Source organism: Psammomys obesus, unplaced genomic scaffold (genome assembly GCF_907164565.1).
Source record: "Psammomys obesus unplaced genomic scaffold, mPsaObe1.curated_primary_1811, whole genome shotgun sequence".
NCBI lineage: Eukaryota > Metazoa > Chordata > Mammalia > Rodentia > Muridae > Psammomys > Psammomys obesus.
The window spans coordinates 985177-1000958 of record NW_026590699.1 but is presented as its reverse complement, the minus strand read 5'-3'; the positions used below and the strand labels follow the sequence as shown (position 1 = coordinate 1000958).

The following is a 15782-nucleotide window of genomic DNA, read 5'->3' as shown; positions in this document are numbered from 1 at the left end:
GTCAGTGAGACAGGCATTCATCCTTCTACAACAACTTTTTTTTTTGGGGGGGGGGGCTTTGGGTGGGTCCTGAACAATGAACAGGCTTCTTTGTGGAGCAGCTCACCGGAATGGCATCCTCAGTGGTAAGAACCAGTATGTTTTCATTCCATTGTGCTGTTCGCCTAGAGAGCCTTGACTAACACACTCAGTTATACAGTGAGTTACAGCCTGGCAGAGGCTATATGAGACTCCAATCTGAAAAAATAAAAGTAAGAATATAAAATCAAAATAGAATAGGATAACAAAAGGAAAGCCCTTCCGTGCCATGACAGTTGAAGACTATCTCTTGGAGACAATATGAGCTGACGACATAACAGAAAAGAAAAACCTGGAGAAATAAACATGGTTGGAGAAACTGTGAAAATGACCTTTTTTTTTTTTTTCAGACATCCATAAACAACCAAATTTTTCTTAGAATGCAGGAGGCCCCAGGGAATTTGTGCTATTGATGTGACCTTGTACAACTACTCTAGGCACTGCATTTATTTCCAAGATGATAACATGAGATCTCTAAGCAGCTGCTTCTGAGGTGGTAGATAACAGAAGGCAAAATGACAGTTGCAAAGCTCCGATGGCAATGATGGGCACACAGTAGGGGCTCAACAAGCTTGGGATCCCAGACACTCTGGCCCGCAGGTGGTAGGGCACCTATTACTGGACCATTGCCCCTGGGATGCCCACCCCCACACACACCACCCCCACCACACATCATCCTCAAGAGCAAAGGAAACCCATCTGGCCAACAAAATAATGCCCTTCATAGGACATCACAAGCCAAAGGATGAGCCTCAATATGCCCTTTGCTTGCAGAGAGGAAGGAAAAGTTCTTTAACATACAAGCACTTTCGGAGGAGCGGACTCTGTAGGAAGCAGCTTTGAAGATTCCACATCACTCTGAGCTCTTGCCCGCGGGGTTAGGTTAGTCCCAGCAGTCCCACACATATTGACAATTGTTTTTCGAAATGAGTTTGCAGCTGGTGAGAAAGGAAGATGGTATGAATAGCATTATCACACAGGGACCTACGGAGAGCGGGTGTACATTCGCCTATTTTGTTATGTAATTCCTACCAGAGCGTCTCAATTTTCAGCGCTGACAGCTCCATTTCCACTGACTGGGCTGTGAGCGCCCAGCTTTTGAAATTGCGGTAGATTGACACCTCACAGCACTTGGAGGAAAGCAGCCATTCAGGCAGGGGATGTCTTGGGGAGAAGGGCAAGGAAGGAATGTAGATTTGCTAAGAAATCTTTATTCTCTGCTTACTTCAAAAAAAAACCAAAAACCAAACTTTATTCCCTCCTTCCAGGTTGCCTCTGAGTGTGCATGTTTTGAAATTCAGATGTAATGCTTTGGGAGCCATAAACAATGGCCCTCTTCCGGGTTCTGCTTGGCCACCTGTTGTAGCTGTCTCCCCATCAAGCTTACCGGGTAATAGCTTCTCTTCATCACAGTTTGAGCTGTTCGAAATGGACTTGTCAGGAGTGGAAGTGGAGCTTCCTGCCATGCGTGAAAGTAGTCGCGGGAATGGACGGATTGCGCTGCTTTGTAGAGAGCGCCGCCGTTCTCTCTGGGGCTGTATAAATTAGAACGCTTGCACAGTCTGCCTGCTGATCGCTTACCTTCCACTGTGACCTGGAAGGCAGGGTGTGAAAATGGTTTCTGAAAGAGAGGGACTGCACGGAATTGAACGAGGACTCCTCTGCCTTTTAGGAGAAATGTGAATGATATGGGAACCCGGGGGAAAAAGAGTTGCTTTCATGTTCTCTGCAGGAAACCTCTAAGCCTCAGCCCTACCCCAAGACACTCTTACAGATTTACTACAAAATCTGTTCCAAACTTGCCTACCCAAAAATCAAAACAATCTCCGTCATAGTCAAAAAGAAATTGCCATGGCCTTTTGGAGGTTGACAAAGCAACTTATGATCCCTCATGGGTGAGGACACAGACAGACCATGAGTCCTTCAACACCCATGGCAATTTCTACATATCAGAATCACCTTGCCACAGGCGATCAAAATAACCATGATGGCCACAGTCATGAAGTCTTCTAGATTCTTCTTCAAGAACTGTGTGCTTACTGACTCACAGAACCCTTACTATATTGTATCTATGAAGGAACTCTGTGGTTGGATATGGTCTTTTGATTAAAAGCTAAGAAGATACTCTGGCTCAAGGTCCCACCCCCTTTTACTTCCAAATCACACTAAATGGTGATGCATCAAGTAGAGACATGAATAGAAGAACAGAGTCAAAAGAAATTCAGAGTATGGGGCTGATTCTGATCATGACTGAGCAAATTGTGGTGTTTTCTTCTTTATCTTAATATTCAGTGCTTAGCACATGGCTGGTCAACAAGAGATTCCAATTAAAAGTGTTGAGTGAATAAATGTGAATAGGGGACTCTATGATGAAAGAGTTGATGAAGAGCCCAAATCAGTACACCTGTAAACAGACTGGTCTCAGCCAAGGGCTTGTCCAGACAACACTAAGAATTTTTGCCAGCTGCTAGTCTGACTAAGAGCCAATGAATTAACTCAACCAGATCAACTTCACCTCACATGGTCTTTGGAATCTAGAAACGCATATCTAGCAACCGACTTAAACTATTGACATGTCTGCACAGACACACAGTGAGTACGGCCTGCCCAGTAGGCACTGAGAAATTCTGAGTGTGTCTGTCTAGAATGCACCTGTGTAGTATCACCTTACATACCATCTGTCTGTCATCTGTTGGTTTAGCCTTCTCTCTCTTTATAACTTGTTGAGAGATACACATGGTATTTATATTTATCAACATGCACTAACCTACTGTTATTTGAATTCACTGAGAATGTAGATGGAGAAAATTTAGGAAGAGAAAACTATGCAGAGTTTGTCGCTTGTGAGGAAGAACATGCTTTATGAATACATGGCATCTGACAAAAGGCTACTGCTAATCTCTAAGTCTCTTTGTACCTAGCCACTGAATTGTTTTAAATTAATGCAGCACAAACTTTAGAAAAATATATGTTCAGTTTGTTATAGACTGTAAACCAGATGATAAACTTAAAAATGTGTCCAAAAATTAATTACAAATTAATGCTTCTGAAAACATAAACTAGCATCAGAAAGGCAATTCATCACTGTGTAGACAGCTGAATGTGAAAAGACAATTCCTTTGTTGTTGGCAGTGAATACAAGCTGACTGACAACTGCTTACAAGATCCAAGGTTCTTCTCTTAAGGAGGACACTGTTGACTACCCTTCCCAGATGTGGACACTGGTGACTCCCCTTCTGAGATGTTGAGTCTGTTGACCCCCCTCCCCTTTCCAGATGTGGTAAGGGACTGGTGTCAATCAAGTTTGCTTAGGAAAAGCATAACTTTTATCAATAATGAAAATTTAGGCTGTTTCTGAAGGAGCTTGACTGAAATTTGCAAATCCCGCAGAAGTAGGTTTTCTCTTAATTCTCAATCCAAAGAAGTTATGTACTAATTCATTTTCTTTTGGTGCAGAAGAAACAGACGCCACCAGGAAAAAGGCCACCAGGAAAGCCTGTACACCACAGTTGGTTTGATAAATGGACACAATGTCAAAGTTGCCTTCTAAATCTAAAGCTCATATTTATAGATTAGTGCAGTGCTCACTCAGGCGAGAAGCATCTCCAGCCAGGGAATGGTGGCTATCACAGAGACTCACGACCAGTCAAAGTTCAGAGAGTAAGCAACTTTGGAGCACTCGGGCACAGATGGAACATCTGTACCACCCTTTCACCCCAAAGCTTGGGGAACAACTATGAAGAGAGAGAAGAAAGACTTTAGAAGCCACATACGGGGGGGAAGACCACAGTGAAACAATCTTCTAGACATGACTGGGCCAACCAACTTATAAACTCCCAGCAGCTGTAGCGGACTGTATAGCCAACATTCCATCATGGATGGAGGAAGTGCTCGTGAGGTCCTGTCCCTTATATGAAGAGTTCTTGACATTTGATGACTGCTGGAGATGATATGGTTGGTTTTCTTCACGGGTGTGGCCTCTCACAGTTTGCCCACCTTCGAACAGAAGGCCCTACACGTTGCCTATATGCAAAGCACTAAATAAACTCAGCAGGTTATAAAGAATAAAGATATGAAATGGGAAGAGAAGATGGGAGGGGTGTGGGAAAAATTTCAGTGAGAGGAGGGTGGAAATGAGCAAAATACATTTTACACATGTATTAAATCCTCAAAGACTAGATCTATAACAACAACAACAAAAACAAACAAACAAACAAACAAAAAAACCCAAAAGACTTGTGATACAGATGATGGTGGACGCTGCCTGAGGAGTCATACTCTCCTCAAGAGCACTGATACCCATAAAACACTGTTCTGTGTTTCTACAGGATTCGATGAGGTTTTGAGTAACAGCAGGGCAGTGACAAAATTTCTTAGGCATTAGATTTGAGGGAGGAGCTCAGAACCACACCCTGACTCACCTAATATGGAGATAGTACTGAGTCCTTGAACATAGAGGAAGACAGCCTATCTTTCTCTGGAAGCCAGTCCGTGGAAGACTGAGCCAGGGAGTTAGTTCAGTAATTCTCCTGGGAAGCCATTTGGTTAATGGGTGGGGATGGGGGGGGGGCGGCGGTTGAGGGAAGAGGCTGTTCTGAAGATGCCAAATCCATGTGACTGTAGGCAGGGTTACCGAAACAAAATCTCCCAGCACAGGCATTTGCTTAGAACTCCATAGCGTGGACAAGCAGCTCACTGTCTGAGGGAGTTTTACAGGCCTCCACCAATGGAGGTGTTGTCTCCCCTGACCTGCCAACCGTCTCTCTGCTGTTTGGGGAATGAGGAGCCTGACCCAACCCAAGACCTATGCAAACAGAAGCGGCACAGGAGGTTGAGTCTGGTGCTTGAGAACTGGCCCCAGAATGGGCTGTTTGGTTTTTGAGACTTTACAAGAAGAGGACACTTTTTTTTTTTTTCAGAAAGCCAGCTATATAAATCTTATGAATTTATAAAATTATAAATTTTATAAGCTTCACTTTTGGGCGGTGCCTGTCTCCGACGCACAGATAGCTCCAGCAACAAGTCAGTAACAACGGCCATTAAATGAAGGTGTCGCGTTCAGTATGCCTTCCCACGGTGGAAGGCTTTATTTAGACTGCCCTCAGCTTTGCAGGTCTTATCTACGCTCCAAGAAGCCGAAAAAGAGAATCCAGATATGGAAGGTGCTGAGACTCCCAACACAGACCTACACATGACCAGCCAGCCATCTCCCCGGGTCACGTTTTGGGGAACACTGTTGTGTGAAGCTATATTTTAACATGGTGCCTCTTCTTTCAGAAAGTAGGGAAACTGAGGAAATTTGAATTAGCTTTAATAACTATTAAAAAAATCACACTCAAGTAAAATAAGATTCTATTTGCCTCTATAAACACAGCAAGTAACTTGTTAAACACTCACTACTCAGAAATATGAATGAAATAAGGGGAAAGTTTATGTTGTTGTTGGGAATCAAAATTCGAGAGTCATTTAAAGAATTTGATGATAAAAATCCCATAAACTATGAGTTTCACCTCTAAGAATTTAATAAGGTAATAACTGGAATGTATAGTGAACAATGTGACAGCTTTTTAAGTTCTACTGGCAAATTAAATACCCAGTAGTAAATTCTTCATTAAAAAATAATGCTTTTGCCGACTGAAATCCTATTTTTTATTATACTGTTAATTTAACAAGTCATTTAAATTCTTAGATTAACTTAAAATTATGTTGTTATAAAATTCATTGAACTAAAAGGAAAAAGCAAGTTGTATGCCAGAATCTGCAATATAAGCATGCCTTGTCACAAACACAATGAAAAAGAATGTGAAGAAAACAAGAACACAGAAACGTGAACACAATTGTCTCTGCGTTGCAGTTGTATAGGACTTCATGCTGTCCTGTTGACCACACCTCCCATAATCAATACAAGTTCTGAATAAGAATGTAGAGGGCATAGGTTCTTTTGCTAGACAGGACTAGAATTTGCATGTGTGTAGAAAACAGCTTTACTCTGCACCCCCTTTTTTTTCCCCAGTGAAAGCCACAAGAAGAGGTAGCTTGATGTTATTCTGATAGCCTGCTTCTAGGTTGCCTAGCAGCCTCTGATGTCATCACCTACCACCACCAGGTGCCAACCAGGTGTGTGCCTGATAAAAAGGATCCACACATCATCCCAAGCTTTCTCTCATGCTCTCTCCCCTTCTCCCTGTCTCTCTGTCTTTTTTTTTTTTATCCGTCATGGGAGCCTTCCTGTCTCTTTCTCCTCCCCCTTTCCCACAATAAATCTCCTTCATACCAGATCTGTTGCACTACCTTTTTAATCATTATTATAACACTTGGAGCTCTGCCTTCTACTACATCTTGTCTGGCCAGTTGACTTTTGCTGGCATTGTGTGAAAGAACTCCAGAACCAATTACAAGTTCCCTGCCTTCTTCATCTCCTACTTTTATTACTTTTTTGTGAGACAATTAGGCCTAAAACAATGGCCTAAATATTCAAAATTTCTCAGATCATATTTCTCAATGTGTCTTTAAAAAAAAATCATTCTGCTGGGTGCTGCTCAGAAATCTTTATTCGAAATTCATTCACATTTGCTTACAGGACACAACATAGGTAGGTGTGAGATTGTTCCTGTTTTTAAAGGAAATCCTAGGCCCAGATTGTCTCTATCCTTAATAAACAATGGTCCAAAGCATAAATTGCAACTGAGCTCTTAAAAGTAAAAGAAATCAGTGGGGAGTTGCGTCACCAAGGAGGCCGTGGTGCTGGAGAGCAGCTTGCATCAGAGGACAGACCTTGGAGGGTCCTGAGTGCAGTGAAAGCCATGCAGATGTCAGGCTTCTATAAACTATGGGCAGGCACTCTGAGCAGAAAGGCATCAAATGCAAGGATGGTTATTGTAAACTCAGGGTTTCCTGCTCGGCTTGAAAACAGCAAGCTCTGAGTAGTTGCTGCTGAGAGGATTTCTATCAACCCTCCCAGCACCAACCCACACCTAACTTGCTCTCCCCTGGAAACCTCTGGGAGCATGCTGGCTTCAGGGACAATTTAAGCATTTTCTAAAACTACCCAGGGGTTTCTGTTTGTGTGAGAGAATACTTGTAAAAGATGTGATTGAGGAAAGGAAATTGTCAGCAGTGAAGAGACAATCACAGAAAAGATAAACATGCCCAGCTATTCATGACAGAGAGTTTACATGCAGAATATATTAAAAGTCCAAGAGAAACTTCCAAAAGTAACCAAAGGCTTAGGAGAAGATGCTTATACTTTTGTTGCTTTTTGAACAAAAATGTTTTCTTGTCTAACGGTGCAATAGTGGCACCCTTTCATACCTTGGTGGTAGCCAACAGCTGTCCAGTTGGAAATAAAACCTGCTCAGTAGGGGCAGGTGAGACATGGACCTAAGGAGAAAAGCAACTACTGACACTTACTAAACCAACAGAATTCTTGACGTTTTTAAATGCTGATCCTTAGACTCACATATAAGTATAACTCTCATCCACACCAAAGAAATTTGTTTTAGCAAACCACCAGAGGTAAAACCATGACTGGTCAGAATGTAGAGAACATCTGATCGGGGGGTACCCAGTGCACCCTAACGGATACAACTGCAGCACAGCTCTTTTACCTAAGGCTCAGGGAACACTGCCAAAGAGGCATGGAAAGATTCTAAGACCAGAAAGTGTCCATTTAATTGTGTCTCCTAGAAATGGCAGGGAAGCTACACCCATCATACCTCAACCACCTGGTTCCCTAAACAAGACCTGAACAAGGTCAATACCAATAGTACAACAAGAACAAAAACACTAACACAGAAGGGGAAATCTAATGAGGCATGAGGCCTCTCTCTTAGACAAAGAACTACAGCCAATTAAAGAATGCTAGAAGAGGGAGAATTAGTTTTCTCCAGGGATGAGAAATAGTTATTCAGTATAAAATGGTCACCCCTAAAATCATATTTACCTACTAGCAACACTAAATAGACTCATCAGGTGTGTGTGTGTGTGTGTGTGTGTGTGTAGAGTAGCAATTAGGGAAAAAAGGCCATGATCTTGAGAGTGGGGCAGTGGGGGATACCAGAGGGCTCAGATGAAGAAAAAGAGAAAGTAAAAAATGATGTAATTGGATCTTAATTTAAAAAATAAAAACTTTGAAAAGTATTCTGATACTATCTTAAATTATTTTCTCACATTTATTTATTGAAAAATGATGGTGCTTCTAATTATTAAATACATAACTTCTAAAAGTGCAATTAAAACTGCAGACCTGGGCTTGGCCTGTGCATGACACTTCAGTGTCTTTTAAACTCATGTGAACTCTGCTCATATTGATCTAGAGAGCCTTGTTTTATTGATGTCTTCCATGCCCTCTGGCTCTTATACTCTTTTATTCCTTCTCTTCCATGGGGTTCCTTGACCCCTGGGGGTGGGGGAGGAATTTGATAGAGACATCCCATTTATAGCTTGGTGTTTTAAGGTCTTTCCTTCTCTGTATAATGTCTGATTGTGGCTCTCTATATTTGTTCCCATCTGGTTCAGAAGGAAGCTTCTCTGAGGATAGCTGGAAAAGGCAGTGATCTCTAAGTATAGCAGAATGTCATTAGAAGCCATGTTATTGCTACAGTTTTTTAGACCAGTAGCATTTGGTTTTACCCTTGATCCCTGGGCTACCCAGTCTGTAGTTCTTAGCCACCTAATCCATTTTAGTCTTGGGTTCCATCTTGTTAGCGGACCTTAAGTCAAATCTAATATTGGTTGGTTATTGCCACAAGCTTTGTGCCACCATTGCTCTAGCATATCTTGCAGCCAGGACAGCAATGTAAAGAATTATGGCTGGCATGACATTTAACTTTCTCTTTTGATAGCACGTAGAGTACCTCCCTATACCAAAGACTTTAGAACACAGGGGTGAAGGCTGTACATCAGCAGCTTGATTTCTCCCCATTGGATGAGTTGTGTACACAACTATTCCTCCTCTTCCGAGAAAGGTTGCTTCTGATCTGGTGGTGACAAGCATGACAGTCTTAACTGTGACAAGTTAGAACATTTTGCCTCCTGTCCCACCCATTGTGCCCATTCCAGTGTCCCTTCTTGGGAATGTCTGACTACAGCTTCTGCTGTACCTAATTAACATGGAGCCAGCCTGGCCTCAGTCAGTAAAGCAGCCTTCAGAGCCTTTGCTGGATCAGTGATTCCCTTTCCTACAGTGTAAACACAATCTGAGCACGGTATCATAATCAGTTTCTGAGGAACCTGGCAGAACCTTCTCTACTACCAAAGATCTCTCAACAGCTGCATTCTTAGCAGTAGTTAGGGCAGGAAATGTGAACGCTCTTTGGATAACTTATAAACCAGTTTTCTGATCTTCCCGCACAATGTAGAACGCAAACCCTCCTAGAACACCACTTTACAACAACTGTTCTTGCAGCATTGAGGGCTTCTGTAGCTCTGTCTCTCTTCTCACTCACCTCAACATCACTTGTTTCTCCAGGTGTCAGCACAGCTAATCCATCAGAAAGTTTAGCCAGTTGCTCACTAAGCTTCCCCTCTCCATATTCACTGGTTGTAATGTCACTACTCAGTGATTGCTTGAGTACATTTTCCAATTTGAGCTTTGTCACCTTTTCCTTTCAAAAACATGGCATCAACCTTTGTGACAGTGCCCTTTCCAATTTTTCTTAAGTCGTAAACTTGAACACCTCAAGACTTAGATTCAATCCCTCTTCTCCAAATACTGTACCACCAGCAGCAATAGCCATGTCTTTAAGCTGGTTCTTTCTTTTGTCCCCAAACTCTGGAGCTCAACCAAGAGTTATAATTTTTAACGTACAATGTTAACCATGTCTGAGCCAACAATGGCATGAATTTTCAGGTCCAGCCTCCCAATGATGATGGAATAGACTAGGAATTTTCTGACAGGGACAGAAAGAGACAGCCTGAGAAACAGGGACAACCATGAAATCTGCAAAGGCTTCACACTCTGATGCGTTCTCCTTGCCTCATCATTGAATTGATACTATCCTAGTCTCTCTCTCTCTTTCTCTCTCTCTCTCTCTCTCTCTCTCTCTCTCTCTCTCTCTCTGAAAAATGTTACAGGTTCAAACAACAAAATTTAAAGAGTATATTACTTTACTCCTATATATTTTGTGGCCATTGAAGCATGCTATAAAAGCATACTGTTAGAGTTTAAAGTTTGTAGGCTTCTATAATACTTTCAGTTCACAGAATTCCAGGATAGGCCTGGAAAATGGCATCAAACATTGAAAGGCCTGCCTGAAATGGGTGTGATGATCTTCAATTAGTCATCTCATCTTTTCCGAACACCCAGAAGATGAGTTCTGTCACTCAGAACACATACAGGAGAATTCTAACTTGGAGGTAGGCAATTCTTAAAGTCCATATGATATAACAACAATGGACAAATAAGTTAAAACATGGAGCTTAAATCTTTATGTTGTTTTGCTGGATGGAGACTATATTTTCATTTGTTAATTAGCTTATTTGTTATTGCTCATTTTAATGACTTTTTTCACACTGTGAAATCTATTTAGAGCAAATTGCCTCAAGACTGGAGAAAAATAAATGACCATTATATGCCTCTTCCAATTTATCAACCTTTTCGTAAGTTTTTATCTGCTTTTGTTAAAAATGGTTCATTCATCTATATAAACTCAAATATCATTTTCAACCAAAGATACTAGATATTGATAGCCATGCTCTAGCCCTGTGCATGTGCTAAGTATTGTTCTATCACCCATTTACCTATCTACCCATAGGTCTACCTATAACCTTTATGACTATCTACCTATCTATATTCTATCTATCTATCTATCTATCTATCTATCTATCTATCTATCTATATTCTAGATGTATATGCATATGTATATGTATATGTATATATACAAATACATATCAACCCATGTACCATCTGAATCTATTATCATTTGTTATATATCTACATTATATATTTATTTTCATCTCTAAGTCTCACCTATCATCTATCTAAATATCTATGTCCACAGTCAAGATCTATCTGTCCATATACCCATCAGCTGTATCAAGGTATATACAATCTAAATATACCCATCTAATTCGATGCCCTGTCAGGAATTCCTGGGGTTAGAATTAAATGCTTGAGGAAGCTCTCTGAGGTACAGTACTGGAAACGGGCCCATCAACCTTCTTTATTATAATGTGAAGGGGGGTTCAAAAGTCGGAAAGTAGGAAGATCAGAGTGGATTTATAGGTAAAGTCCAGAGGATAGATACTGAGGAGTGGAGTGTTGCCCAGCATTAAAAGAGAATAAAAAATTAAAAAATAAAAATAAAAAATGATGCTTCTAGCCTCTTTCTGACAGAACTGGCAAACCACTGTGGCAGATCTAGAACTCTGGGTTACCAGGGATCTCAGGGTTTCCAAAAGCAAAACCCAGAGCCCGTCTGTATGATCAGAGCAGAGCTGATATGATCTCAGCTGTTAAAGAAAGAGTGGAGTGGGCAGCTGCACTCACTTGTGACAATGAGTCACACCTTATATTTTCCTGGGCCCCAGACAGATGAGCATCTGACTAAGCACAGAGCTTCACAATCACAGCACGCTCATACACAGAAACCACTATGAACATTTGTTCCTTGAAACATAGACTGCACATGCTGGAAACATTCTCCTGCCACTTGTCCAGAGTATACCACTTCTTCTCCTATGTCTCCATGCAGTGGGCAAGATATTCCTCTCAAACTTCTCGAAGACTCTGACAACTAAGGATAGAAAGCACTACTGTCATGTGCAGCTTAGATGGGGAATGCAGAGAAGCCAGGTGAAGACCCGGAGATTCTATAGAAATCTGTATCAGAAAGAATCACCATGGCACATGGTGACCTAAAATCTCCATACTCATATGCAGTATGAAAGTGGCCCTGCCAGCACCACATCTAAGGACCAATATTCAGCATCTGATCTTCCTGCTGCAGCCCAGCACTCACTGATCAGTGCTCTAACTTCAAAAAAGGAAGGCAAAATGTGTCAGGAGACAATATGGATTCTTCTATGATGGCAGCTATAGCTAGCACTGGCCACTTTTAGCTCTTTCTAGGAAGAGATTGATGGGGAAAATGGGAGTTTCTGATGGGATAGGAATCACAATGAGCCCACCAGAGAGGAGGCAGTTTGGCGGAATACCTGGTTCAACACTCAGTGATGATTCTCTGGAGAGACAGATCAACTGTCGTGCAATGAGAGGAAACAATCTATGGGTTTAGTTTTTCAGATATTAATATCTGTGTTAACTTAGAGTGCTAGGAACTTAGGCAGGTCACAGGTATAAAAGGAAACCTCTTATAGGTAGTCAAGAAGAGAGAAGGTATGAGCTTGGACCAATCACAGCTACAGAGGCTTCAGCTTGTTCCCAAACCCTTTATCCAGAGATCTGTAGAAGGTCCCAGGAGCCATAAACTTCCAGTAGGGAAGAATTAGCTGCATGCTTAAACTTTTACACATCTCTCTTCAAAAAAAAAGGGGAAGGGGAAGAAGAAGAAAGAAAGAAAGAAAGAAAGAAAGAAAGAAAGAAAGAAAGAAAGAAAGAAAGAAAGAAAGAAAGAAAGAAAGAAGGCATTCCTATCCCCAGAGGAAAATGAATCCTGTACCCATGTCACAGCATTCAAGCCAGAAAGAGGGAATGGGGCATTGAAGTGTCATTTGGGGTTAGATTTAATAAAGAGCCTGTACGACCTCTAATATAAGTTGAGGTGTGATTTAAGCAGTTAGATAATGCCACCTGGGCATGTAAGGGAATTGAACTCCATACAGTACATACAGGCATGCTCTCCCTGGGGAACACTCTAAGAAACATGTCCTCCTTGCTCATTCTCCAAGCAGAATCCCTGTGTTGAGCAGATAACACAGCTCTGCTCCTTGTTGCTATGCGACTGCTCAGCCCTCTCTCAAGTCTCCAGCTTTTGGTCCCCAAAGGCACCTTCAACATTATGTTCTGTGACTCAGATCTACTTTCCAGGAGATCCTGACTAGTATGGTTGACTTAAATCTCCATTATCCTAGGAGCATGATAAACTGAATAGTGATAAACACTGTGGCCTCAGGAAAGATGTGGAGACAAAAGAAGGGGTTACAGATCTAGACATTTCCTTGAAGTGTAGGACTGAGTACTGGGAAAAACATCCCATGGTGAACTTCTGCCCTTTAGAGATGAACAACTTGAAGTTGGAGCAATCTCTCTACTTCCCTGAGTTATATAAGTCAGAGATTAGAACCCGCATCCCAAAGGTCTTGACCAGAATGCTTTCTACTGTTATTATTTCTATCCAACAAGGCTTGGTTAAATTCCTCCACTATTCTCAAGTGGGTAGTTTTCAGTAACTTGTTATTTGAACTTCAGTTCTGTGAAAGAAGAAAGATATCTTCAAGTCGGTAACATTAGCAGAAATGTCTTGGGCAGTGCTAGAATTTCTGCATGGACCTTGCTGTGAGGAACAACACTGCCTGTAATTACTGTTATTTTCATTTTCCCCAGTGTGATTCCCATACTTGTAATTCCACATGTTTTACAGAGTCGATACACACACAGATTCCAACTTTCAATACATAAACAAATCAGTTTAGCATCTGTCTGTTTGCCAGAGCCTAACCACTTCTGGGTAAATGGTCAACATTAAGCTTCCAGAACACTAATATTGAGCACCCCAGGTCCTAGACCATTTCAGCAAATTCCTCAGGCCCAGCTTAATTTCTACATGGTCTGATAGCCTCTGAACTGAAGATTACTGTAGGGATATTACCATTGCAGAGCGCCCTGGAGTGCCCTAGCTGGCTAGAAATGAATGGAGCATCCATAGTGCCAAACATCTTCTAAAGTTATGTCCATGGAGAAGGAATCTGCAGCAAGATGATGTTCTGTAATCTTATGTAACATCAGTGGAGCTCAGTCCTCCTGCCTGAAATGAAGGCAGTCCCTGAAGACAGCTTGCATCCCACAGCCCATGATTCATTATGGTGTTTCTCTTAATGCATTTCTGCCTTTCTTGTTTCATTAAGTTCGGTATTCTAAACTCTTTATTACTTCTGTTTATGGATCTATTTTTAAAATCACAACACCTTGTTCTTCTCTCAAGAAATGTTGGGAGATTTAATTAACTCTAGTGAAATATTTTGATATGGGTTGCAGCTGGAGAGATCAGGCTATTTGTGGCCACATTACAGGTACATTGCATTATAGCCTGTGGGGATTTGGTCCACAGTGTTCCCACCTTCTATAGGAGTGATACAGCGTCTTACACTGTGGGACTCTCTGAGTTTACACTTTGCTCTCAGCTATTACATAATGCATGAGAACATTACATTAATAGGAGCAATTTGGTAAGCCTAACAAAAACAGAAGAAAATGCACTTAATCAAACGAATACTTGGGATTCGGCTGTATTTTTCATAGATGTTGAAACACTCTGTGTATTCTGGGTTTAGACAAAATAGTCTGATTATGTTCTTAATGCACTCTTGGAAGTTTATTTATGTATGCTTCTTAGAAAAGAGGAAGAGAGTAAACAAGAATATGATCAAAGAATGAGAAAAAAATCAGAAAGTTCAAGGGCAGGGGAATTAAATGCGGTGATTCACTTGACAGCCTTTGCTCAAGGCTGAAAAAAATAGCTAACAGAAGAGAGAAAGAAAACAGATTATGTGGGTAACAAAAGTATTGAGATGATAAACTTCTCCCATATTTGGTTTGCAGTGGCAAGTCAGTTCTGGTGTAAAAGCACTTGAGAAAGTTGTCCAGCAGAAAGCTGACAAAGGGAACTTGGACTTTCTCATTTTTATTTCTTTACCTTTGCAAATCCCAGTTCTAAGCTTATTCTCAACTTCTGGAAAATGGAGCTTATCTTTCCTGGAGAAACTGAGTCACATTACAGGATCCTTAGAAATGGAGAAGGTGAGTGTTACAAAGACTGTCTCATTAGGAAGAGTGAGAGGGAGAGAATGCAGTTCTGCTGGTCTCTTGATTCAGAGGTGGTATCATCCCTGGCTGGGATTCATTTTGTTTTACACTTTCCATGTTTCCACTTCAAAAGATACAGATAGCATGGGTTCTTGCTCCAGAAAAATCGATTTTCAGTCCAACCACCACAAGTTTTTATCAAACTTAGTCTTCCATTCTCAGTACTTACCTGGAGTCTGGAGACAAGTGGCTTTTAATTTCTCACCTGATGCTACAGTACTGATGACCCAAATTGTGACCAGAACTAACCCAAGACTGTGAATAAAGTATGCTTGACTGAATTTTAATTTACAAAAAGAAAAATGAATGTTGGTGTTGATCAAGAAGGACAAGAGCTGGTCTTTTTGATGAAGAGATAAAGAGACGTGGCAATGTTATAAAAGATACACTTTTAAAATGACTTGGATGGGTAGAGCCTGTTCTGCAAATATGAAGGCCCAAGTTTGAATCCACAGAATCCCATTGTTGTTGCAATAAAATGAAAACAGTGAAAAGAGGATTCCTAGACACCTAATGACCAGTAAGCCAAGCACTGGAATGATGAGCAAAAGACACCACAAATAACTGCCACAAACAGGTGGAAGGCAAGAAAGAGCAACACCCAAGGCTTTCTCAGTTTTTTTTTTCTGACCTCCACACACATGCTGTGGTACATGAGAGCTTTCAGTCTCACACATGAATCATGTGCATACATGCAAATGCATATACACATAAACACCAC

The 15782-nt window shown here is 41.3% G+C and overlaps 1 pseudogene; it reads right to left on the bottom strand.

The window, feature by feature from the left end:
- Positions 1-9241: 9241 nt before the first annotated feature.
- On the bottom strand, positions 9242-9815 carry LOC129677814 (60 kDa heat shock protein, mitochondrial-like; annotated as a pseudogene).
- Between the last annotated feature and the right edge of the window lie 5967 nt (positions 9816-15782).